Source organism: Parus major, chromosome 2, assembly GCF_001522545.3.
Source record: "Parus major isolate Abel chromosome 2, Parus_major1.1, whole genome shotgun sequence".
NCBI classification, from domain to species: domain Eukaryota; kingdom Metazoa; phylum Chordata; class Aves; order Passeriformes; family Paridae; genus Parus; species Parus major.
In genome coordinates this window covers 1073263-1097369 of record NC_031769.1, presented here as the reverse complement: position 1 = coordinate 1097369, position 24107 = coordinate 1073263, and the positions used below count along the sequence as shown (strand labels likewise).

General features: G+C 55.4%; 1 protein-coding gene and 1 long non-coding RNA gene across 3 annotated transcripts in view; one reads left to right on the top strand and one right to left on the bottom strand.

Moving 5' to 3' along the window:
- The window catches only part of AGAP3 (ArfGAP with GTPase domain, ankyrin repeat and PH domain 3), a 116583-nt gene that overhangs the window by 86945 nt on the left and 5531 nt on the right, over nt 1-24107 (bottom strand). The gene's annotated exons all lie outside the window — the stretch shown is intronic.
- Nucleotides 51-2027, top strand: LOC117245532. The gene is made up of 2 exons (XR_004500273.1): nt 51-1611; nt 1806-2027. It is a non-coding gene; the product is annotated as an uncharacterized LOC117245532 (long non-coding RNA).

Sequence of the window (24107 nt, the reverse complement as noted above, 5' to 3'; positions counted from 1 at the left end):
CCGCGCCCCCCGATGCCCTCCCCGGCCGCAGTCCCGCCGCACGTCCCGGAGCTCCCCCTCTCCTGCCAGGACCCCGCTCTGGGTACTCAGCCCTCCGGCCCCGGCCGCACCGGCCCTGCACCAGATCCAGCTACCTTCTGCCTTCTCACCTTTCCCAAAGCTGTGATGGGGCAGCAAATTCCCCAGCAGTTGCGTTATGCCCAACAGCCCAACCCTGTGCTCAGACACGTGAAAACCGTCAGTGTGGACCCCAGGGGCTCCGGAGCATCCACACCCTGGAGCGCAGACCCCCAGGAGCACCGGATTCCAGAGCCCCCTGAGCACTAAGTAGAGGGCACCAGGTTGTGTGACCAGCTCAGGCAGAGATTCCTTCACTCCTGTCTCGTTCCAGGGCAGTCACTTCCTTTGAGCAAACCCACCATCACTAAGCACTGACCCACTTTCTCAGCTACTGGAGTCCTGACTGTGGTACCTCCTCCACCTCTTCCCCAGCACCCCTCATTGCTGCCTGCAGCCCCCTTCTCCAGCATCACCTCAGGGCACTCCTCCTCCTTTTTCCTCCACACCTTTTCCCTCTCCCTGGCTTTCCTCCCTTCACATTGCAAGTATGATCTGTGCTCCCTCTAGGGAGAAAAAAAAAAAGATGCCTGACTCCCCCTTAAACTATTTTTACCTTACCGAAAGCCTTGTCTGCTAAGCCAGCCCAGGTCTTCTGCTTCTCTAGACCTCTCCAGGGAACACCTTAACATCAAGCACCTCCCTTTCCCCCTCTTTATACAGGAGCCTTTGACTCCACCGCCTTGACTCTTCCAAACTCCCATCACCTTCTCGGACTATGCATTCTCTTTGAGCCGTGATCCTTTCTCCACAGCAGACCTCATCCTACTTCTCCAGTTTTCTGGATGCACCCAGGCCTTGGACACAGCTAAATCCCACCTACAGCTCTTCCCCTTCCTACTGCACAGCCAGTGCCTGGGCCAAGCCCCTTCCTTCTCCCTTCTCCCTTCTCCCTTCTCTCCTAAGGCCACTGGTCCCACCATGCACCTCCCCTCCCATCCCTGTCAGTACCACAGACCCCATCACAGCACGCAGGAGCAGAGGTCCCACCCAGAGCCTGTCCTGGGGCTTCACGTCCTGCTCTTCCCTCGGGTGTTCACACCTGTCAGCAGCAGCTCTATGGCAGCAGTTCCCTCCCCGGTACCCGCTGCAGCTCAGAGCCGCCACTCCCCGCCGTGGCCGTGGCCATGTCCTGTGGGCACACACTGGACACATCCCACTCCTCTGCCTCCCAAGACAACGGGCACCTGTGCCCGGGACCGAGCAGAAGGCGCCTGCCACGCCGCGGGAGCTGCAGCTCTGCCATCTGTGCCAAGGTCACAGGAACACACCAAGTGCCAGACTGGCTCTGACCCGCATGCACAGCATCTGCCATCTCGTCTCCCGAGCAGCCGCACTGCAGCGAGGAGGAGGAATTCTGCAGGAAGCAATTACAAGGGAATGTCTTCCGAAGTACTGAGCACCAGACAGGGCTGGCTGTGAGGACCAGGCTGCCAGAGCTGACCTGTCAGGGGTACCTCAGGCACAGGTACCTGGCTCTGGGCAGGAAACCAGGTGAGGAGCATCACAAGCTCTTTTCCACCATGCCTGGCACAGCTCTGTGCTCCCAGGGAGAGAAAGTTCTTCCTGTAAGGAGACGGGACAATCTATATCCATCTCTTTCCAAACCCTGGGTTTAACACATACTCCAACAGCACCAGATGGTTCCCCTTCCACATGAGTCTCAGCTTTTTAAAATATTCTGGCAGGTTCTGGTTGTGAGGTGTCGCTGAATCACAGACTGTCTGCTGGAGAGATGATGCACCTTGTGCTGCCCACAGAGGCAGGGCTGGACATACTGGATCCCCCTGGTGTGTCTGACCCATCCCTACAACCTCCCCAAGACCCCTCCAGCCTGTGACCTCCTTCCTGCTGAACTCTTCCTCCTCCTGTGACTCCATCCAAATTCTGATTAAACCCACTGAAAAACATTGAGAGTTCCCTTTAGCTGACAACATCCTCTCCCTGTCCTACCAGGATCATATTTTTAAAGCTATTCTGCGTTTTAAAAGCATTCCAAATTCTCTGCAGTTTGTCTCCCCCTTTCCTAAACACAGAGTCAAAACTTGGCCACAACACTTAATTGAAACCTCCAGTGGCCTAAGAAGAAATGCAGGTACATCTGTCCTACTGCATCCCAGTGAGATACTGCTCTATAGCACTGAAACAGCATTAACAACTGTTCTTACCTAATTAGGCTGTTTTGTGGCAAAGATTTACAAACACTGTGTGAATTGATATGTATACTGACTTGACCCCCTTCCTTATTCCAAAAGACTTCTAAAGTAGGCTAAAATGGAGCCCTAGAGTTAAGTCCTGGGGTTGAGGGCTGCAGGGCACCTGCACACAGGCTGGGAATGTGTACCCCAGAACAGAACCCTGCCAGTCTCAGCAACACACGGGCTCCAGCTGCCTCAGCCTTCCACCCATGGAGGAACTGCTCTGAAAACGAGGCCAGAAAACACCAGGGTTTGAGGAGAGCTATCACTGAAACTCCCCACATGCCTTTAATGTGTCTCTTCTCCGGCAGTTCACACCATAACACAGTGGGTTGGACTGGAGCTGTGTCTATGTCTAATGCAGATGACAGGTGACAGCTCACCTGCTCACAAGCTACTGGTGGGCAGCAGCTTGGCCAGAGTCCCCAGGGCTATGTGTGGCTGCAGAAGCATCTCTGAGAGCTGGGAAAGTAACAGGGTTTGGCAATCTGACCCAGAACAGGTGCCTGGGAACAGAAGCAAGTTGGTCCCTTACCAGCCCTTCTTTGAGTCACATGCACGGTACAAACATTATGGCCATGAACATCTGGCTGAAATTAATATAATCCATGAGAGGCATAACAACAGCTGCATGGGGATAGTCTGAGAGCCAGGGAACATTCCAGTGCTGGCGAGCCCTGGTGTGACATTCAGGGTGGAGCCCTGAAAAGGAAAAGGAGTCTAAACCATGGTCAAATGCTCCACTGTGCTCTCCAGACCCCGTGATGAGGGTATCACTGCTCTCCCAGACCCACCGGCACTGGTATCCCTGTGTTCCCCCAGACACAAGCAGTACTGCTGCTCCAGAGATCTGCAGATAGGGCGATTTTGTTGCCAGGGAGATGCCCAGCTGGGAGGATGGGACACCTGCACCCACCATCCCTCCTGGGTTCAAAGGTGCTGTCACTCTGCAGGGGGAGCAGTCTGGTGGCCCCCCTGCAGCCCGACACATGCAGCATGGGTGAGGGACCAGCACTGCTTTGACAGCTGGGGAAGGGATGAGGTTCGAGCATGGATGGCCCCAGTGGTTCCCAGTGCCCGTAGAGCGGGCAGACACCAGCAGCACACCAGGAGCACGTGAGGACAGCAGCCAGCTCCAGCCCCCAGGTGCTACCAGGGCTGTGAGTGCCCGAGGCCGACAGCCCTGCACAGACTGTGGGACTGTGGACAGCGGCCCAGGCTAAGCACCACAGCCAGGGACAGTCAGGACAGGTGACAACACAGAACCTGTGGCAGGCTGCAGGGCACCCAGCGCCCCGGCACACGCCGTCCAGCTGGAGCAGTGGAGCAGGAGGGCTCTGTGCAGTGCCAGGGATGGCAGCCAAGCCCCCCTGCAGCTGCAGGAGGACCCTGAGCGCTGTGTCAGGACCGTGCTGCAGCTACCGGGCTCTGCAAACCAGCTGCAGCCGGCTGAGCCATGCAGCAGGAATACTGATGAGGCTCTGCCAAAGCGGAGCTGGGGGCGCAGGCTCGGTGGCCCGGCCGTGGGGTGCAGCCCCCACGTCACAGCCACACCGCGTCAGCAGCGCCGTCACTCGGAGCAGGTGGCGGGGGCCATCCTCCGCCTGCTGCCCCCACGGGACCAGGATGGAGCCAGAGACATCCTCGGCCCAACAGGAGGAGGGAGAAGGAGACAGAGGCATCCCCTGGCCCTGAGCAAGGAGACACATTCACACTGAGCGCTGCCACAGGCTCGGCATCCACCGCAGCACACAGCTCCACCGTGGTAACATTTTCTGGGCACCCCAAGCACCCCAACAACTCCTGGTCACCCAAACCACCCTGGGCCTAAGAGACCATGTCCTCCTGCTCTCCCCTGCCAAACACCCACCCACCCCACAGCCGCTGCACATCCCCGGGGTCTCGGGACAGAGAGATGGGGCACTGCTCCAGGTCTGAGCGCTGCCACAGCCCCTCAGTGCCAGCTGGACCATCACACCCTGGCCTGCCCTGTCCCTGTGCCCACGCCCGCTTTGCAGCTCCCAGCCCTGCCTTTGACACTTGACAGGCTGACTGACTTCCCAGGGCCTCTTGCCGTGAGAGGTGCCTCAAAGCTGGTTGTTCCCTACAGTTTCCATGGAGAGAAGGAACGGGCCAAAGCAGCAGAGAGTTAATACCAGCTGGGAAGTAAGTAACAGTCACAGGAGAGCCCAACTCCAGCATCAGCTCCCTCCCTCCTCCCACACTGCACACCCCCACCTCGGGTCCTGCCGCAACCCTCGAGCTGCTGATGAGGAAATTGCCACTTTCTCCCCTCCCACCCCGGGATGCAGCACTGAAGCAAACGCCTCCCTCCCTCACACGAGAGGTCAGGCCCGTGTCACCCAAACGGGGCACGGCCACCGAGGAGAGAAGCTGAGCACCAAGTTGCTGCCAGCCTTTTGAAGAGGGAATCCTGCCACGGACCCTGTGGAGGTGGTCATGCTGCAGATCCTGCACCCACATGCTCGGGTCAGACGCAGGGAAGACAGATGTAGGGAAGACAGATGTAGGGATGACAGATGCAGGGGTGATGCTTCCTAAGCTGCTGGTCCTGCCCCTCAGGGAAGCCCTGGAAGATAACGCTTTGGGATGTTACCTACAGGGTGTAATGCCAGATAGATCAAGGCAGCAGCAGTCACTTCTGCTGCTGAAGCTACCTGAGGGCCCTTCTGCGTGCAGAGACATCCACAGCAGCACCCTGACCAAAGCTGCAGCTGGTCTGGTAGCTGCACTGCAGGGATGAGCAGCCCCACCATGGGCAGGCCCCAGGCCCCAGGCACCAGGCTGTTTCCAGGTACACAGATATTCCCATGAACAGCCTGTCTCCAGGCACCAGCATGTTCCCAACCCCCAAACTCCCCACTGCTGATGCAGGTATGAGCAGCATCAACATGATTGGGCCAGACACAGTAAAATCTCCCTGGGATTTTGAAAGACAAAAGGCCAGGTGAAAATTTGGTTAGAAGACTAAAGAAAACCTCCCCAGGTCCTCAAACCTCACTTTAAAACCTCTCCCATAACCATCACAAACAGTGTAAACCCTCCAGTTTATTCCAAAAGCAGCAAATAAAAGAAGAAATGCCATGAAAAATAGCAACAGGGTGAAACTAAGAAGTGAATGGTGCAGCAATGGGACTCAGAGGACATGAAAATCCACATGGAGGTCAGGAGGAGAACATGGCAGGAGATGGAGAAGGCTGGAAAATCCCTCCAGCCTTGACAGAAAGGCAGAGACCCCGAAGCAGCCTGCAAAGGATGGTCACAGAGCTGTCCTTCAGCTGGACCATGGAGCTCCTACAGGCATGAGCACACCTGGTGATGTTTCAGGATACAGATACAGGTATAGATACAGATATAGATACAGATACAGGTACAGATACAGATACAGACACAGATACAGATACAGATACAGATACAGGACATTTCTGCACCCACAAGCAAAGCTCCCACCCACCCCAGCAGCAGATGGAGCCTGTGCTGACCAGACACACCACTCACCCTCACGCCCTTCTGGCTCTGCACACGTGGCATAGCAGACACCAGCAACAAGAATTTTGGGAAGAGCCAACCCTAGCAAAAGGTAGGACTGGAGGGTCATCAAGCTCCACAGAATGGGAGCAGCTCAGAATCCCAAAGGGATGTTCCCAACAGTGCTTCCCAAAGCTCTCCAACACCACTCCCCCCTCCCTGGGAAACATTCAAAACAATTCAAGCCATGGGAAGATCCCATCCTTCCGCCCTGTCCCCAAAGGCACCTGCTCAGGAACAACAGAGCAGGCAAAGGAAGTATTTTCAAAACACAAGCTAAAAAGCTCCTGAGGCTGACAACAACACAGGATGCTCACATGGGCCCGAGCACCCCAACAAACACCGTGTTACTGCTGCTCCCACCTCGTCATCCTCTGAGGCAAGCATGGTGACTAACAGCATGTGCACACACAGGCAGAGATTGTTTTGCTGCAAACAACAACAGCCAGTTGTGAGATCAGTGTCAGTAATAGCCCTGGATCCACCTGGAGCAGGGGGACTGCAGTGCTCCAGCCCACAACAACCTTCTGCAGCTCCCTCAGGGTGGACAGGCCCCAGACCTCATGTGGAACTTCAATGCTCACAAGCAATGGACTTAAAGAAGGAAGTATCAACCTTGGGATGTTAAAGAAGTAGATGTCACCTGGCACGTGGAACTCACCCCCACAACGCACACTGTATGTAAGATTCCCCCTTTGAGTGAACCCACTCGTACCTCAGGTGCTGCCCCCAGGTCCTGGAGACAGCTGGAAACAGCCCCAGCCTGAGGGATGCTGAGCCAAAGACTCTGCTCCAGACTGGCCAAGGGTTTGATGTCTCCTGCTCTCACTTTGGCACGAGGGTCCCAGCTCTGAGCCCTGGAGCAGCCCCTGCTGGAAGGACCCTCCCCACACCAGCCCATCTCCATAAGTGCTCACCTTTATAGACCCCAGTGGCCCGAAGAGCCCACCTGTGTTTAACTCAGGCGTTTCAGGTTCCTCCCCAAGGCCACTGCACAGAGGCCAACCACCGACCACAGAAGCAGAAAAACCCAGAAACTGAAAGCCACAAGCCAGAGCCGGAAGGTGGGATGGAAGGTGCAGATCTTGCACCTGGCTCTCTGTTCCCACTATCCCCTGAGGCTTCCCTGCTGCAGCCACAGACACCTCAGCCTGCACAGGCTCATCCTCCCAAATGGGAATGGGTGCCACGTCTCCCTCCAGGGCCCCAGGAGGGACCAGTCCCTGTGTCACTGCCCAGCTCAGCAGCCTGGCCTCAGCAGCCCTCCCCTCGTGTCTCCCCACCAGCACCAACAGGCCCACGGGCTCCAAAGGCTCCCGGCTGCCTGTGATCACACAGAGCAACAAGGGAGACCTCAATCCCCCCAGCACCAAAAACAACCTCCCACGTGGTCGAGGCAGAAGAGGATGGCTTTGAGTGCCTCACACCACCTTGGATTCGGCAGGGAGAACCATTCTTGATGATTTTCCCAGGACCCAATACAGACACCAAGCACTCACAGGAGAGGATGGATCCCCAGGAATCCCCCCAAACCTGCCTCAGCCCAGTTTGTATTCACAACTACACACTGAGGGCCCCAGTTCCTACTCCACACATCTCATGTTGACCATTGACCCTTCCAGTTTCTTCCTGAGATCACTCTGGACTAACCCAAATACCACAAAGAAGCCTCAAAGTATTATTTAATCACCAACACCTTTCACTAATCCCATTGCTCGGGAGCTGTTCTCAATGTCATGGAAAGCAGATCCCATCAAACTACGTCACTCAGCACCCACTTCCCTCCTTTAATTCTCCATTAATTCGGATTATGTCAGGCACTCCACTGCTCTCTCAGGGATTGGTATCAGCCTAACTGTATCCTAAATACCTGAGTCATGCATGGATCCTGCTGAAAGCTGGCACTGCATCAGCCCACTCCAACCTCACTCATCTTGTCACAGCCAGCTCGCAGGGAGCTCTGCAGCCAGCTCTGGGTGCCAGCTGCCCAAAGCTGGGGATCTGAAAACACCTGGCTTTGGCAGCTGCTGTGCAGAACTGAACAACCATCTCAGGGAAAGAATTCCACCTCTCCAAGCAGGGATAGAGATGCTTACACTGCACAGCTCCCCATGTTTCAGATGGTACAGAAAAACATCACAGCTAGAAACATCCCTGTTCCCAATTAGCCTCCCAATTCCCAATAGGCACTGACCAGCTGGATGCCAATGGCCACTTGTGTCCCACCTCTTTTGCTCACTTCCACTCTTGGTCTGCGTTCTGTAACACCAACTCTTCCTCCATTTAGCATCAATTCTGTGCCAGTCCTGCTGTTTGGATGTGCCACCCGCTCCCTGCACCAGGCTGGCTGTTGGCACAGCCTCCCTCATTAACAGGGCTTTATATGATTTGGGCACAAACATGACATTCTTTGGAACTACTGCATTTGATATTCATGTTCTCTCTCCCAAATCCTGTGCCTTGTCATTCTATTGGTGTTTTGGCTTTAGTGACACCAACCTCCAAAACCAAATGGCAAGGGGTGAGTGTTCCCCAAGCACCTTGCCCAGGCCAGATTTGCAGGGCTTCGTGGGGGCTGTAAGGGACAGGGAACATCCTTCCCCAGCTGCAGGCAAGGGCTGGGATGGCTCCCAAGAAATGACCTTGGTGGAGATGAAACACTGCTGGCAACTTCCCAGGGGATGCCCAGGGCTGGCACCAGACCAGTACCACTGGTAACACTGTGACACCAGTCCCAGTAACTCCAGCATTCACCGAGTGCTCCTGAAAATCCACAGCACAATTGGGGCACCTGTGTATTGCCTGGAGCAAGTCCTGGGCACGGCTGTGGGGTTCACACCTCCACCAGGCTCTTTAGAGGCAGCCGGTTCTGTGCTGTGCTGAGGAGAAGGTGGGAACCAACAGCTGAGACACCAAGGCTAGAGGAAGGGCTACCAGGGAGCAAGTGCAGCCTCTGGAGTAGGAGGGCTACCAGGGAGCATGGCATGCACCCCAGGACCATGGTGTGCACCCCAGGACCATGGTGTGCACCCCAGGACCATGGTGTGCACCCCAGGACCATGGTGTGCACCCCAGGACCATGGCATGCACCCCAGGATCACGGTGTGCACCCCAGGACCATGGCGTGCACCCCAGGACCATGGTGTGCACCCCAGGACCATGATGTGCACCTCAGGACCATGCTGTGCACCCCAGGACCATGATGTGCACCCCAGGACCACAATGTGCACCCCAGGACCATGGTGTGCACCCCAGGACCACGGTGTGCACCCCAGGACCATGGTGTGCACCCCAGGACCATGGTGTGCACCCCAGGACCATGGCATGCACCCCAGGACCACCGTGTGCACCCCAGGATCACAATGTGCACCCCAGGACCATGGCATGCACCCCAGGACCATGGTGTGCACCCCAGGACCATGGCATGCACCCCAGGACCACCGTGTTCACCTCAGGACCACAGTGTGCACCCCAGGACCACCGTGTTCACCTCAGGACCACGGTGTGCACCCCAGGACCACGGTGTGCACCCCAGGACCATGATGTGCACCCCAGGACCACAATGTGCACCCCAGGATCACAGTGTGCACCCCAGGACCACGATGTGCACCCCAGGACCATGGCATGCACCCCAGGACCACAGCATCCCTCCCTGGGAGAGCTCTGCTTTGAGAGGAGGCGGCTGCACAGCTCTGCCATGCTGTGCTGCTGCAAGGTCAGCACACAAGAGGCCTGCCCTGGCTGCAGACACACGGGGAACAGGCAGCTGGCTGGGACAGCCTGGGACAAGGGACAGATGCAGTGGTGCTCAGAGCAAGGTTTGGGCTCACAGGGAGTCCTGCCTGTCTGCTGGAACAGCTCTCACAGACAGTGCAGCCCCCGTCTGCAGCCCTGGAACTTCAGGGGAGGAGGGTACAGAACAAGTATGGGATGTGTGACAGGCACAGGGAGAACAATACAAAGCAAGGAAACCCCAGCAGATCAAAGCATTACTCATGGAGGCAGAAACAAAGAGTGTCAAAAGGACCCTAAAATCTCTTAGAGTGTCCAGCTGCCAGAACAGCAGGTGACTGATGAGAGGTGGAATCATCAGAGACAAACAATTCTGATTTTACATCTGCAAAAATAAGCTGCAAGTTCTCACCACTCAGATGAAATCCTGGGGTTATTCTCAACAACTCTGTGAAAACATTTCCCAGAGAAGCTGTGGCTACCACATTCCTGGAAGTGTTCAAGACTAGGTTGGACAGGGCTTGGAGCAACCTGGTCTAGTGGAAAGGGGGTAGAACTGGATGGGCTTCAAGGTCCCCCCAAACCCAAACCGTTCCATGATTCCATGAACATCAGTTTGCTACTCAGCAGCAACCAAAGAACAAAGAGGGTGCCAGCCATTACTAGGTAAAGAATGGAGAATAAGGGAGGGAATATCCCAACACTCTCATCCTGACCCACAGTCTTCACCAGGTACCGAGGGGCAGATGAGTGACAGGATAGAACAGCTACTGTACAGGGAGCCTGGAAAAGAAGATGGCAGAGGGGAATGAAGTTTTCCACGCCAGGAGAAGAAAGGAGGAGGCCACTAGGGAACAATTTGTTCACTGTTTCTTCCAAAGCAGGAACTTGGGGACATCACATCCAATTAAGCAGGTCCAAACCAGGAGATTTTTTCACATAAAGCATCTCTGTGAAACGTCTCATCGGGGCTGCGGCGGCGCTCAGTGAACACGCACTCAGAGGACGATCAGCCAAATCCAAGGACAAAAGCTCCATGCGAGGCTACAGAAACACAAGACACGGCTTTGGGCTTGGGAATGGCTTCCTGGGAGCAGGAAAAGCACAGCCCATGCCGAGCAGAGCAGCAGCACAGGCTGGGCAGGGGGCAGAGGAGCCCCTGGAGCCCCTCTGACAGCAGCACAAGGTGGGGGTCCCTTGCCCCCTGTCCCCACGTGCACACTCGGGGCTGTCGGCAGCGCCGAGGCTGGGGCTGTCACACCATCCCCTGAGGCCCAGGACTGCCAAACCCACATTCCCACTGACATTTTCCATGCTCACTCACTGCATCGGGATGGTATTTATAGAAGTTCCAGCAAAAGCAATTCAGACACTTCCCAAAAGCAGGCTGGGGAAAAACACGGCAGCTTGGCAAAAGCTGTACATTTTTCCAGCTTTGAGTGAGGGATTGAAGAGCTGATCAACCTCCCAGCTCCAGGCTGCAGCCCAGCACTCTAGATTTTGATCTGCCAAGCCACAGTGGGCTCTGCTTGGGGCTCAGCAAATGTTTCCTGCATCTCCAGTCCCAGCATCTCTCAGATGGAATCTTGGGGTTATTCTCAACAACTCTAAGAAAACATTTCCTAGAGAAGCTGTGGCTGCAGCACCCCTGGAAGTGTTAAAGGCCAGGCTGGATGAGGCTTGGAGCAGCCTGGTCTAATGGAAAGTGTCCCAGCTCATGACAGGGGTGGGACAAGATGAGCTTGAAGGTTCCGGGTTCTATGACCATTGTGACTGCAGGATTTCCCTCCAAGGCATTACCTGAGACAGGGGAACAGGAGAAATGTCAAGGCCACTCAGGCAGATAAGAGAGCTTGGGGACCTGGGAGAGGAGAGCTGCACAGCCCAGCTCCCCAGCCTCCTGAGAATGATCTGCCCTGCAGAGCCCAGTTTCCCTGGGCAGCACCACCAGCCCCACCACGCTGTGCAGGAGGGTGCCAGAATTAAAGTGGGTCCCACCACAGCTCTTTCTCCTCCTCTTCTCAAGCTGAACTCCAGCCATCTGCAGTTTACAATTCCAGATCTGATCCAGCACCCTCAGCTCTCCCACAGCACGGAGAGAAATCAGCACTTCTAGTGCCCAAGTCACCCAACCTACTTATCACTCCTACTTCAGCCTGAGACCAATGCTGATGACGAGGAACCTGGGGGAGCAGACTCAGGTGATGTCACCTCCATCCCTGACACCGCATTAGCCAACTCCCCCACTTCTGGATCCCACAGTTTCCATAGAGGGCAACCCACTCAGTCGACACACAACGAGCAACACGGTTGCTCCATGCACCTGAGGAGTTCTGCCAGGATCCTTGGGGCAAGGCAGGGCTTCTTGACACCTTTCTGAGGGCAGGAACCCAGACTGCAAGGAAGGGCAGGTGTGTGTCTCCTCTCACAGACACACAACTGTGGGAGCAAACAAGGGCCTGCAGCTCCAAAGGACCAGAGAGCTGCCACCTCAGCCTCACATCTTAATCACAAGATCATTCTATTTCCATGGAAACGGCAGAATTAGAGACTTCGACAGAACGACAATTACCAGCACTGGGGATTTAACTGTTAAACCCATCACACTCCTTTACCCAGCGCCAGGAGAGGAGACGGTGCCTGCCCACACCACTGCCCTGCACCTGGTGCCAGCAGCACGGCCAGCCACGCTCAGGGGTTTGATCCTGCTTCCTTCAACAGTAAGCTGGGTTTCCAGAGAGCCTCCCACGTCAGCACATCAGGGGATGGAAGCTCACAGCTCATGGGGGCTCAGTCCAGTTCCGACTCGTCCGTCAGCAGCTGATCCTGGAGCACACACAGAGATCCTGCTGACCAAGGCTTCCCCAGTGCCTCAGCAGCAGGAAAAGGCTTCATGTGCTGTGAGTCACTCAGGGAATTACGGGATGGCTCTGGGCACAGCAGGGCCTCCCAGGGCAGGCGCCTTTCCCTGACACAGCCAAGAGCCACAGTGGTTCTGCTCAGCCGAGGACAGTGTGGAGCCAAGGTGCTAATTACCACCCCTGGACAGGGTACTCTGTCCCACCCCACTCCCATCACTCCACCGTGCAGCCATGAGCCTTTCCTGAAAGGAAAGCTGGGAAGGACCTGGAAGCATCATAGAACTCCCCAGACTCCTATCCTGGGTTTGCAGAACACCACGATGTAAACTGCAACCCCGGGAGCATCAGCAAAGCTGTTGAGGTAGATGAGGGGAGCTCCCTGTGCCCAGGAAACCCTCAGCTAACATAGACACATCTCCCAGAAGAGGAGAGAAGAGCTGCCCCTCTGCCTGCTGTCCAGACAGGGGTCCACTTTGAGAGGGGACTGCCCAAAATCCCCTCCATGTGCTCCATGCCTTGGTCTCGCTGTGGTCAACAGGACAATCAGCTGAAGGGCCCAGGCCTTCCCTGGCTGTTACACCCAATCCAAGGACTGAAAATGCTCAGCCCAGCTCTGATCATGTTCCACCACACAGACCAACAGTCAGACCGTGGGCAGCTTGCTGATGGAGAGGAGTTTTCCATGGCACGTGCATTCCACTGCGCTGCCCATGCCTGGAAGACAACGGACACCTGGTCATGAACCACACTCCTGCTGTGATTACAGACACTCCTAGAGCCCTTCCTGCAGGTGTGCACACTGATGTCCAACCCCAAGGAAAGCAACTTCCCACCCACAGAAAATTCCAAGCCAGCTCCAAGAGCCCAGACCTGGGAAGGATGTCACCTTCGACACTGGAGTCTGTGGGACACAGCAAGAGCCTGCTCCAGCAGGAGCTCGCATGGAGCCATCCCCACCCTCAGACTGGCAAGGCTCCAGGGCTGAAACTCCTTCTACAGCTGATCTCCCATGAAAGCAGGGTGTGCTCCAGGCCAGACTCTCCTCCAGCCTCTGGAGAGAACTTCCCGGGACACAGCTGCACACACCTGCCTGCCCGGACTGCCCGCACCGACAGGTACCAGCAGGGAAGAGCCACCGTGAGCTCTGGTCCATCCTGAGCCCGTGAGCACCCTGAGCCCTGCAGTCACCTACTCCAGCTCCTCGTGTCACACAGGGGGCCCTGCTGCTGCTGCTGCTGCTGCTGCTGCTGCTGCATGTCACACGTGGCACCGGGGAGCTGCTGCGGAGGGGACACGCCGAAGGACACCCGGCACGACCACACCGACCCGGGCTGCTGCCACACCTGTGCTGGGACCCCCGTGCCACATCTGCAGCTGTCCCCTCAGTGTCCTTGTCAGGCTGCTGCTCCCATGCTGGGACCCCCGTGCCACAGCTGCAGCTGGCCCCTCACAGTGTCCTTGTCAGGCTGCTCCCATGCTGGGACCCCCGTGCCACAGCTGCAGCTGGCCCCTCACAGTGTCCTTGCCAATCCGGCTGCTCCTGTGCCCGTGCAGGGCCAGGCCCAGCAGTGCCTCAGGTGCCAGCAGTGCAGCAGAGCCTGCGGCCCTGGCTCACCCTGGACACGGCTGCAGCCAGCACAGCTGCACTGGCCCCAGCTGCAGCTCTGCCCAGGGATGGCTGCAGCCGGCACAGCAGCACAAATGCAGCTCTGCTCAGGGACCGCTGCAGCCAGCACAGCAGCACAAATGCAGCTCTGCCCAGGGATGGATGCAGCCAGCACAGCAGCACAAATGCAGCTCTGCCCAGGGATGGATGCAGCTGGCACAGCAGCACAGCAGCACAAATGCAGCCCTGCTCACAGACCGCTGCAGCCAGCACAGCAGCACAAATGCAGCTCTGCTCACAGACCGCTGCAGCCCGCGGCTCGCCGGGCCCTGGCAGCGGGCAGAGCTCAGGCCGGGCGGTGCCGTGGGCAGAGCTGAGGCCGGGCGGTGCAGCGGGCAGAGCTCAGGCCGGGCGGTGCAGCGGGCAGAGCTCAGGCCGGGCGGTGCCGTGGGCAGAGCTCAGGCCGGGCGGTGCCGTGGGCAGGGCTCTCCCAGCCCTAAGGGCTGTCCCGGCCCTACAGCGGCGCTCCACGGACACCGAGCAGGGTCCGTGCCTGTCCCAGACACGCCGGTGGCTGCACTTCAGCCCCCAGGCACAGCACAGCTGCCCTGCTGCCACTGCCCTGCTGCCACTGCCCTGCTGCCACTGCCCTGCTGCCTCTGATGCCCAGCCATGGGCAGCCCCATGCCCCACACGCCCACCCTCTCGTCAGCTCTGACATCCCCTGGCCTGGCCATGGGCAGCCCAATGGCCGGGCTGGGCCAGAAGAACAGTTTCTCGTGGAATCACACAACCCTTAAGGGTGGGAAAAACCCTCAGAGACCACCAAGCTCCCCCAGCAAGTGCAAAGGCCAACACCACATTCCCAAGTGCCACATCCACATGGCCAGGGCACAGGGACACGTCATTCGGTGAGGGGGGACCGAGGGGACCGGACCTGCCCTGTCCCTCTGACCACGGCACCCTCCTCAACTGGAGAAAGCCGCTTAGCACCTACTTCAGTAATAAAGTAACCCAAATTCTCAGTAACTGCACTTATTTTACCGTGCCACCTAAATCTGGCAGCACTGCCGCACTCTGGGACCAGCAGAAGTAGCTCAAGGAGAGGAAGGGACGCTGCACTAGGGCCAGGGCTGTGAGGAGACCACCAGACTCCACCACGGGCACAGTGGGAGCAGCAGGACCCCACACCTAGAGAGGAAAGCAGGGCAGCCGGGGTTTTCCCTGAGCAGCTGTGGCTGAACCATCTCTGGAACTGTCCAAGGCCAGGTTGGACATGGCTTGGAGCAACCCGGTCTAGAGGAAAGTGTCCCTGCCCACAGCAAGGGGGTAGAATAGAAGGGGAGGTAAGGTCCCTACCAACCCAAACCATTCCAAGATTCTAAGCCCCACTTTGGACCTTTTGCTGTGGTTTGCATTTTTACACTTCCATAAGAATTGATCAGACAGCCCAAATGCCAACACTTCATAAAAACACAACAACAATAATTTGGCTACAATTCCTGAACCCGCCTGGACGCTAGTGACATCCAAACTGCCCAAAAAAGGGTAAGAAGTAGGAAGAAAGAGGAGGAAACAGCTGTCAATAAGATCCTGAACGCAGGAAGCATCAAAAATGGTGTAGGAAGCCGAAAGCTTCAGGAAAATGAGTCTGTAACAATGCTGAGAGCAGCAGGAAGCGGCTGTGAGCAGCACAGGGAGGCACAGCTCACTCCCCAGAGCACGGCCAGGCCACAGACAGCACCAGAGCCACTGACACAAACACCAAGGAATAGCAAACACAGACAAATGCACAACAGCAAAACCATTAGCAGAAACCATTTAAAAAATGTCATTAAAAAAAACTAACTTTAATTTAAAGGCACAAACAACCTGAATACAATGGTGCGAGGAAGAGCGAGGAAGAGTCAGCTCACACTCCTGCTCATGCTAATTTTATTAAATATTGAAATAACAGAGATATGCAGGAATGGCTGGAACAGACAGAAGTGACCTCATACCCCCAGCAGTGCCCAGGGGAAGGGGAACCCCTGGCCTCCCCTGCTGCCACAATGACACCAGTCCCTGGGAAGGGGATGGAATCAATGAAACAATAATTCATGTTACAGCTGATTGCATTCCTCCAGGTCGTTCAGGTGTTACTGACACAGGGTTTGACTGAACAGCCATAAAGATCCTTGCAACCCACGGTGATCTGTGGTTCCATGACACAAATAACTCTGCCCATGTTTCCATGATCGTGTAACCCATTCCCACACAGCATTCCCTCTATAAACATCACTTTGCAAAGTCATTGGCAATAAACACAGTAGGACCAGATTCAGAATGGCCAGAGATTCACATCAACAGGTAAGAGGATTCCAGTGACATCTGGAGCACTACCAGTGATGTTGGGAAGCTTCAGACCACTGGGAAAACACTTTTACTATGCCAGCTCCAAGAGAGGTGAAATGGCAAATGCCAGGAATGCCAGGACAGTCAGATCCCCCAGCCCCAAACCACAGACCACGTCCTTTTAGTGTTGTTTCCAAAACAGGGGAAATACCTGGGAGACCAGGAGCCATCAGTGTGGATTCACATCATCCTCCATCAGGAAGTGGCAGATGGATACACTGGACAATAGACCCAGCCCAAACCACTCTGGGATTTCACAAAAAAGAGCAGCCAGCAGTGAAAGGAACTGGATTTACAGTTCATGCAACTGTGGCTGGCTCAAGTGGGAGTACACTGCCTATAATTTGATGATTTTCATTTCAAGAACACTAGGTAAGGAAGAGCCATAAAAATTCTTTGAAGACCACACAAAACAAACTCATGAAGAGACTTTTAATGAGAATTATGCAATTTATTTCCCAAAAAGAACATCACGAGATAATTGATGGTGAAGTAACAGTAAACTTCTCAGGGAATAACGTTCAGGTAACAAAGTTTTATTTAGTCCAATCTAAAGAAACAAGTGAGAAAATGAACTTTAAAACAGATTAATGTAAATGAGAATTAAACAGAACTATTGGCAGCTGGAAGAATTAATGACTGGAACAACCAACTGAAGAAGCAGTGATTTGGCTGCCTTCAATTCTTGCCCCAGGAGGGTGTGAAGACCTCCAGGAATGGGGATCCAAGACCTTTCCAGCTGGACAAAGTACTTCCCAACCTGCCTGGATGGCAATGCTGTTAAACTGAACAGAGGATGGTGGTACCATTTATAAATTCATGATACATGGCCAGTCACAGAATAGACACTACAGTATCAAAGTCTGTGTTTGAAATCAAATCCCACAAACCCCACAGAGCCTGCAAACCTGATGACTAAGCCCAAGACACATTTAGGCATTTTCTCCTCCAAGAGGAGTATGTTTGTGTTCCCCCTCACCCGTCACCACCAGAGCTCTCCAAACACCTTGTGCAATCCCCTCCCCAAAAATCCACTCCCAGCCCTGCAAACAGGCTGGGCACCTCCTCCCATGCCCATTTATCACTTGTACCAGGCCACGTGTCCTTTTGTCCTCAATTTTCTCTTAGATTCTCTCCAACCCAATTTCCAGGTCTTGCAGTCTGCCAGAACCCCCTTCAGCTGACCCCTGAGAGAAGCCAAGGGAGGAGCAGAGCAGGAAGGACTGTCCACAAGTTCTCAGTGTCTGTGGCAGGAAGGACAGCAAACTGCAGACATTCCACCAAGGCAGGCATTGCCCAGAGACTGTGGACTCCCCAGGTCTGGAAGTGTTCCAGGCCAGGCTGAACAGGACTTGGAGCAACCTGGTCTAGTGGATGGTATCCTTGCCCAGGGCAGGGGGTGGAACTGGATGAGCTTTAAGGTCCCTTTCAACCCCAACCATTCTGGGATTCTGTGATTACCAAACTCCACAGGCAAGATCTTATGAGAAGCAAATCCACAAGGAAAAAAGAAAAAATAAATTACAAAAAACTGTTGTGCCTCTGAAGCAGCAGTGATGGCACACACAGAAATCATCCCACTGCAGAGGAAACCAGTGTGGTAGGAGATCAGCTTGGCTCACCCAAGCTCCATACTGAGCTTGGCACAGGAAAGCATGCACAGGGAAACTGGTAATGAGGTCAGATTAATCAGGATAAATAAAAAGGAGTGGCAGGAGCACCCTAGTCTGAGCCCAGAGCAGCTACACAAGGAACGAGATGTGACCAGTGACAAACAGCAAAACCTGGAGGTGAATCCCAGGCACATCAGGAACCAACATAAGGACACAGGAAAGCTTGGCTTTTTCCACAGGAGACAGAGAAGACACTGAGGAATGATGCTGAGGACAGGGAAGGTTTAAGCCTCTCTGTGTAAGTGTCCATGACTAAGAGCAAAGACGAGGTCAGCACAGGCAGAGCCCAAAGAACCCACCAAAACTTCCAGTAAAAAATGCAATTTCAGATGTTTTACATGGGCAAATAGTGACAGACCAAGGGAGATAGTTTTAAACTAAAAGAGGAGATTTAGATTAGATATTCTTCCCTGTGAGGGTGGTGAGGCCCTGGCACAGGTGTGGATCCCTGGCAGTGCCCAAGGCCAGGCTGGATGGGGTTTGGAGCAGCCTGGGGCAGTGGAAGGTGCCCCAGCCTGGACTGGTACAGCTGATTGGCCAGAACCAGGACCTTGCACTTGGCCTTGCTGCACTCTGTGAGGATCCCATGGGCCCAATCCCCTGTCGCTGTCCCTCTGGATGCCATCCCTGCCCTCCAGCCTCTCACCTGCAAACACACCGAGGATGACTCAGTGCCAGTGTCTGTGTCATTAATAAAGATATTAACCAGTACTGGTCCCAGTACGGACCTGGGGTGGACAGTGCTCAGCACTGGTTTCCATTTGGCCACTGACCATAACCCTTTGGATGTAGCAATCTATGCAATTCCTCACCCATCCAAGAGTCCATCCACCAAACCCACCTCTCTCTGAATCCTCTCCAGTCTGATGGCACTGACACACCTTCCTTTCCCAAGAGGACACACATTCCCACCTCAGGATCTCCTGCTGCCCTTTTCTCTCTCCAGGGGACTGCACAAGGTTGTTCCTGTCTCACCAGCAGATTCTGGGCTCTTTCGGACCCTGCAGCTCCTCTTTCAGGAACCAAACTGGCCACACCTTGTCCTCGTTGATCCCAGCAATTCTTTTATCCTCTCTGCTCTCCTCCTGCTTCTCTACAGCTTCTTTCACCAGCCTCAGAGACCATCCTCACTCTCCACCTCCAGTGTTGCTTTTTCTCGGGTGTCTCACATGGCTCTGCCCATAGCACCTTCCCTTCTTCCACGCTTCCTCCAGCCAGCCTTTAATTTCACCATCCCTCAGCTCTGTGTGATGATTCATAGTTCTGCTTTTCTATTCCTGGACTGTCTCCTGTCCAAAATGAAGTCTCAGCTTCTTTTCCCCTCCAGCATTTCAAGTGTGCACCCACAAGCCCAAGGTCCACATGATTAAAGAGCTGCTGCTAATCCCAGCTTTGTCCCATCTCCCCCCAAGCCCTTGCTGCACAGGGACTAGGGACGTCACTCAGACCCTGTCTGGGACTTAAGGACATGACTCAGACAGAAAGAGTTCACAGATTCTCCTTTCCCTCTCCTCACTTCTCATCCTAGCTGCCCCTAAACCCCTGCACAGCTACACAAGCTCCAGTCCCTGAGAGCTCCTTGTCCCCTGGCCACGCAGCCAAAGGCCCACAGGTCCACTCTGCATTGACCCCTATCGCTCCTCTTCCCCAAAAGTGCCTCTAACCCATAAAATCCTGCCTCATTCCTATTCAGGCACAACACTGCTGCTGCTGAAATTATTTCCCTAACCTCTCTCTTCAGCAGGAGAACGCTCCCCCTGAATCCCCCTCCGGGCCCTCCTCTTCTGTCACGTCAACTGCGAGCTGCGTGTCTTCCCCCTCCCAAATGCCTCATTCCATAACAACCACCCTTCCTCCACTGTCTCCCTCCCAAACCCTGGCAGGAGCTCCACTTCCCAGATGCTGAATTTCAGCAAACACCTCCCTGCTTCCTCCTGTTTGTGCTTCATGTTGGAAAAGCTCTGTGTAAACCACCTTAAATCACTTTATTAATTTAGCTCTTCCAAAGAGCTCCTCAAAGCTCCCCTAAGCTCTGTGCCCACCAGGAGCACCCAAATTACCCCAGGTGGGGTGGTTGACCTGGGAGGTCCGTGTCCTGACACAGCCCCCCCAAGTGCTCATCAGCACCTGCCTCTCACCTTTTAATCAACTCCCAGCCCTCCACGGCAAAGCTGGCCCTGCTCCCACACACAGGACTGGACCAGGTGAGGTTCCAAGGGTGACTGCAGTGAAAAACCAGGACCAGGAGCAGCTTCTCCCACTGAACCACCCCCGAGCAGAAGGGCCACAACACCATCATCCCTGTGGTCCCCACCTCCCAGCAGCCTGCATGGTGTCCCCCATGGCTGTGGCCCCTCCAGCCCTGCTCAATCCTGCCCACACTGCAGATGGACAGCACTGGCCAGAGCCTGATCATACAAACAACAAATGGTTTTAGTGGAAAAGGACCTTAAAGCCCATCCAGTCCCACCCCTTGCCACAGGAAAGGACACCTCCCACTAGACCAGGTTGCTCCAAGCCCCATCCAACCTGGCCTTAAACACTGCCAGGGACAGGGCAGCCACAGCTGTTCTAAGCAATCAGTGCCAGGGCCTCACCACTCTCACAGGGAAAAATCTCTGCCCAGTATTCCATCTAACCCTGCCCTCTGTGCACAAGAGGCTCAATTCCCCCTTGTCTTGTCACTCAAGTCCCTTGTTCAAAGTCCCTCTCTGAAGGCCAGAGCCCTTTTCCCTACCCCAGGAGTCACTGCTGGGGTAAATACCCAAAGCTGCCCCAAACCAAGAGCACGGAGCCCACTGCGGGAGCCAGGGCCAGCAGCCCACGCTGGCCACCACGACAGCCCGGGGTCAGCAGCTCCCAGCCCTGAACCCCTGCAGGACCAGCAGGACCCCAGCCCGGATTCCAGCTGCAGCAGCTGGGAACGTGGCACAGAGCCCCGAGGCTGCAGTGGATTTCATCACACGGCCAGAACCAGATCTCACACATGACCCCGGGCAGGAATTCTCCAGTGACTCACAGCCAGGACTTAGAGTGGAGATGCAGTCCCACTGCAGCCAGATACCCTGGAGAACTACAAACTTCCCTTTCCCTCTGCGTGCCATGAGCTGGGGTGCTCTGCTCTGTCTGGAAATCTATTCCCTCAGGATTGGTGGGAATTCAGAAGCAGCAGGATTTGGTTGGTTTGGTTGTAAGTGGACAGCAGGTCTGAAAGTCACTGAGGCAGGAGAGGTGAGCAGGCATTCAACAGGTCTTAATCACACAAACCTACTTCCAGCAGGGAAGCAGCTAAAATTATCTTAATTTTTACCTTTCCTGCCCCAGAAGATTTCTTGCACTCACTGCATCACTTCAGGAAATCCACCTGAACAGGCAGCCATGGGATCCATGCTCCCAGAGCTGCCCAGAGCTGCAGGAGGCAGCAGGAGTGAGACAGGTGTCCTCTCCATGAGGGGCACTGCTGGCAGGAACACAACAGACATGGACTCCCAACCCCTGCAGCTGCTGCACGGCCAGAAAACGACTTGCAGGAAGTCTTGGAAAACAATTTAAAAAAAGAAAGTAATGCCAAAGCAGGAAGGTGGGACCACAAGGAGAAAAGGCTTCCTCCTCCTCCTCCTGACAGGGAGGGATGTGATAAGAGCATCACGGTACTGCCGAGATGCCCATCAAGTTGCCAGGCTCTGATCACAGGCTGGGGCAGCTCTTGATCCCTTGAATCCCAACAGCCAGGATTCTGTGCCAGCCCTTCAGCCCACAGCTGCTCCTCCAGACCATGTGGCCACTGCCTGCTGCCCCCACATGCCAGCTACGAGGGGATTTTAGCCCCAGAGCTGTACCCCACTGCCCCAGGCACAAGAGCACCCAGTATTCCCCAGTGTAGGACCATCCCATGTCAGCCAGCCAGCTGGAAACAGTTTGGGACCAAATCAGACATCATTTAGATCTGATTTGGCCACTTAAATTAAGCGAAAGTCCCATCCCTAGTTCAGAACAACCAGCCTGGATGCACCCACATCTTACATTCCCATCTCAGTGAGACTCCAGAGGAGCTGAGAGCCCCCAGCACTGGAAGGTGTCTATGCAGAAAGTGGCCATGCTCTGTCAGGAGCTTTGGGAAAGCTCCTGAAAGCCAATGGCAGATGAATGATTCACAGTCAGCTGTGCAAAGCTGGCCCCACTCGCACTGCTCCAGGCAGAGCCCGGCAACTCCAGCCCAAGCACAGCAGGAACGTGCCAGGCTCACCCCACAGCCAGCACAGGGACAGCTCTGAGGACAGGGCCACTGCTGTCCCCATTCTGACAGAGGCCCAGGTCAGCAGGACATCGCTGCCTAGGGTAACAGTCACTGCAGAGCATCCCAAAACTGGAAAAGGCTCTGTGCAACCGAGCTGTGAAACTCCTGAGGAATCTGGAGCTTATGTTGGGACAAGAGTTAGGTTGGGACTTCCCACAATGGTTGTGTTGGGAAGGCAGAGAGCTACCAAGGACTGACATCACACCGACCACAGCGAGCACAGGGAGATCAGCCAGCGCCTGGCCAAGGACCCAGAGCATGTCCCTGGAACAGGCACCAGGCTCCCAGCTCCTCCCCAGCTCCTGCTGGTGCTGCTGTCATGGCCAGGAGATGAAGCTTTGCCATCAGTGGTTGCACAGCTCCGATCAGCGCAGTCCAGATCTTGTCTGCTTCCCCCAGACCTGACCACGCGTGCCCCCTCCTCACCACCAGCATTCACATGGTCCCACCACAAGCAGCTGAGAACTGACTGAACCAAACCCAACTCATGCCTGGCTCCTGCCAGAGTAGCTCCTGATCACAGGGAGGGGCAGGTGGAGCTGCCCAGTGGGCAGAGCTGCACTGTCCCTGCCCGCAGCAACCACGCTTGTATTGGATCAAGGGAACTGAAACTGCAGCCACAGAGACTCCCAACTCTCTCCTGACCCCACCTCAAATCCTGTTCTTCCCCTGTGTACCTTCACATCCCCAGATTTTCCTCTTTAGCCACAGCACCGAGATCTTGCCCCCAGAGCACCAGGAACCTTCACCTCCCCCAGCACAGCACCTGCAACTCCATCCTGCTCGGCTCCCAGCCATCAGGACCATCCTCAAGCCTTCCTGCTACAGTTTCACCATCTCTCACAGCTCCTATGATGAGGGCACCAAGCAATGCCTTTTCTGATTCTTCCCCAAGACTGGATTCTCCATCTGTAAGCTGGGCAAAGATGCCTCCAGATGACTTGGGCCACAACATAAAACTCGGTAGAAACAGGGGATATATTTGTTCAAGCATGCTAAAGGCTCCTTCAGCTGTGCTTTGGCTCTTTCCCATCAGTCCTGGGGGTCCAGTGTCTCCCATCACATCAGAATCTGCTCCAGGACTCTTTCCAGGCAGATCCTTTTGCTGGTGCTGCTCATGCCAGGACTGGCACTGTAAGATGCTGAGCAGTGCCAGCCCTGCCAACGACCTCAGCCACGCCAGGGCACACACAGTGGTGGAGGACCCAGGGTTCTCCCTTGCCAGCAGGTAAAGAGGCCCAGGAAGCACTTCCCAGTGCCCTTAGGAGCCTCTCCTGGGAGTCAGCCTGGAGACCACAGCACCCCTCACCCAAAAAACAGAGCACATGACCAGAACAGGAGCTGCTCCAAGGGCTAGAGCCCCTCTGCTCTGGAGCCAGGCTGGGATGCTCACCTGGGGAAGAGAAGGCTCCAGGGAGACCTTAGAGCTCCTTCCAGTGCCTAAAGAGGCTCCAGGAGAGCTGGAGAGGGACCTGGCATAAGGGACTGGAGTGACAGGACAAGGGGGAATGGCTCCCCACAGACAAGAAGGCAGCGGCAGATGGGATATTGGGAAGACATTTTTCCTTGCAAGGGTGGTGAAGTCCTGGCACAAGCTGACCAGAGAAACGGTGGCTGCCCCATCCCTGGAAGTGTTCAAGGCCAGGTTGGATGGAGATTGGGGCAACCTGGTCCAGTGGA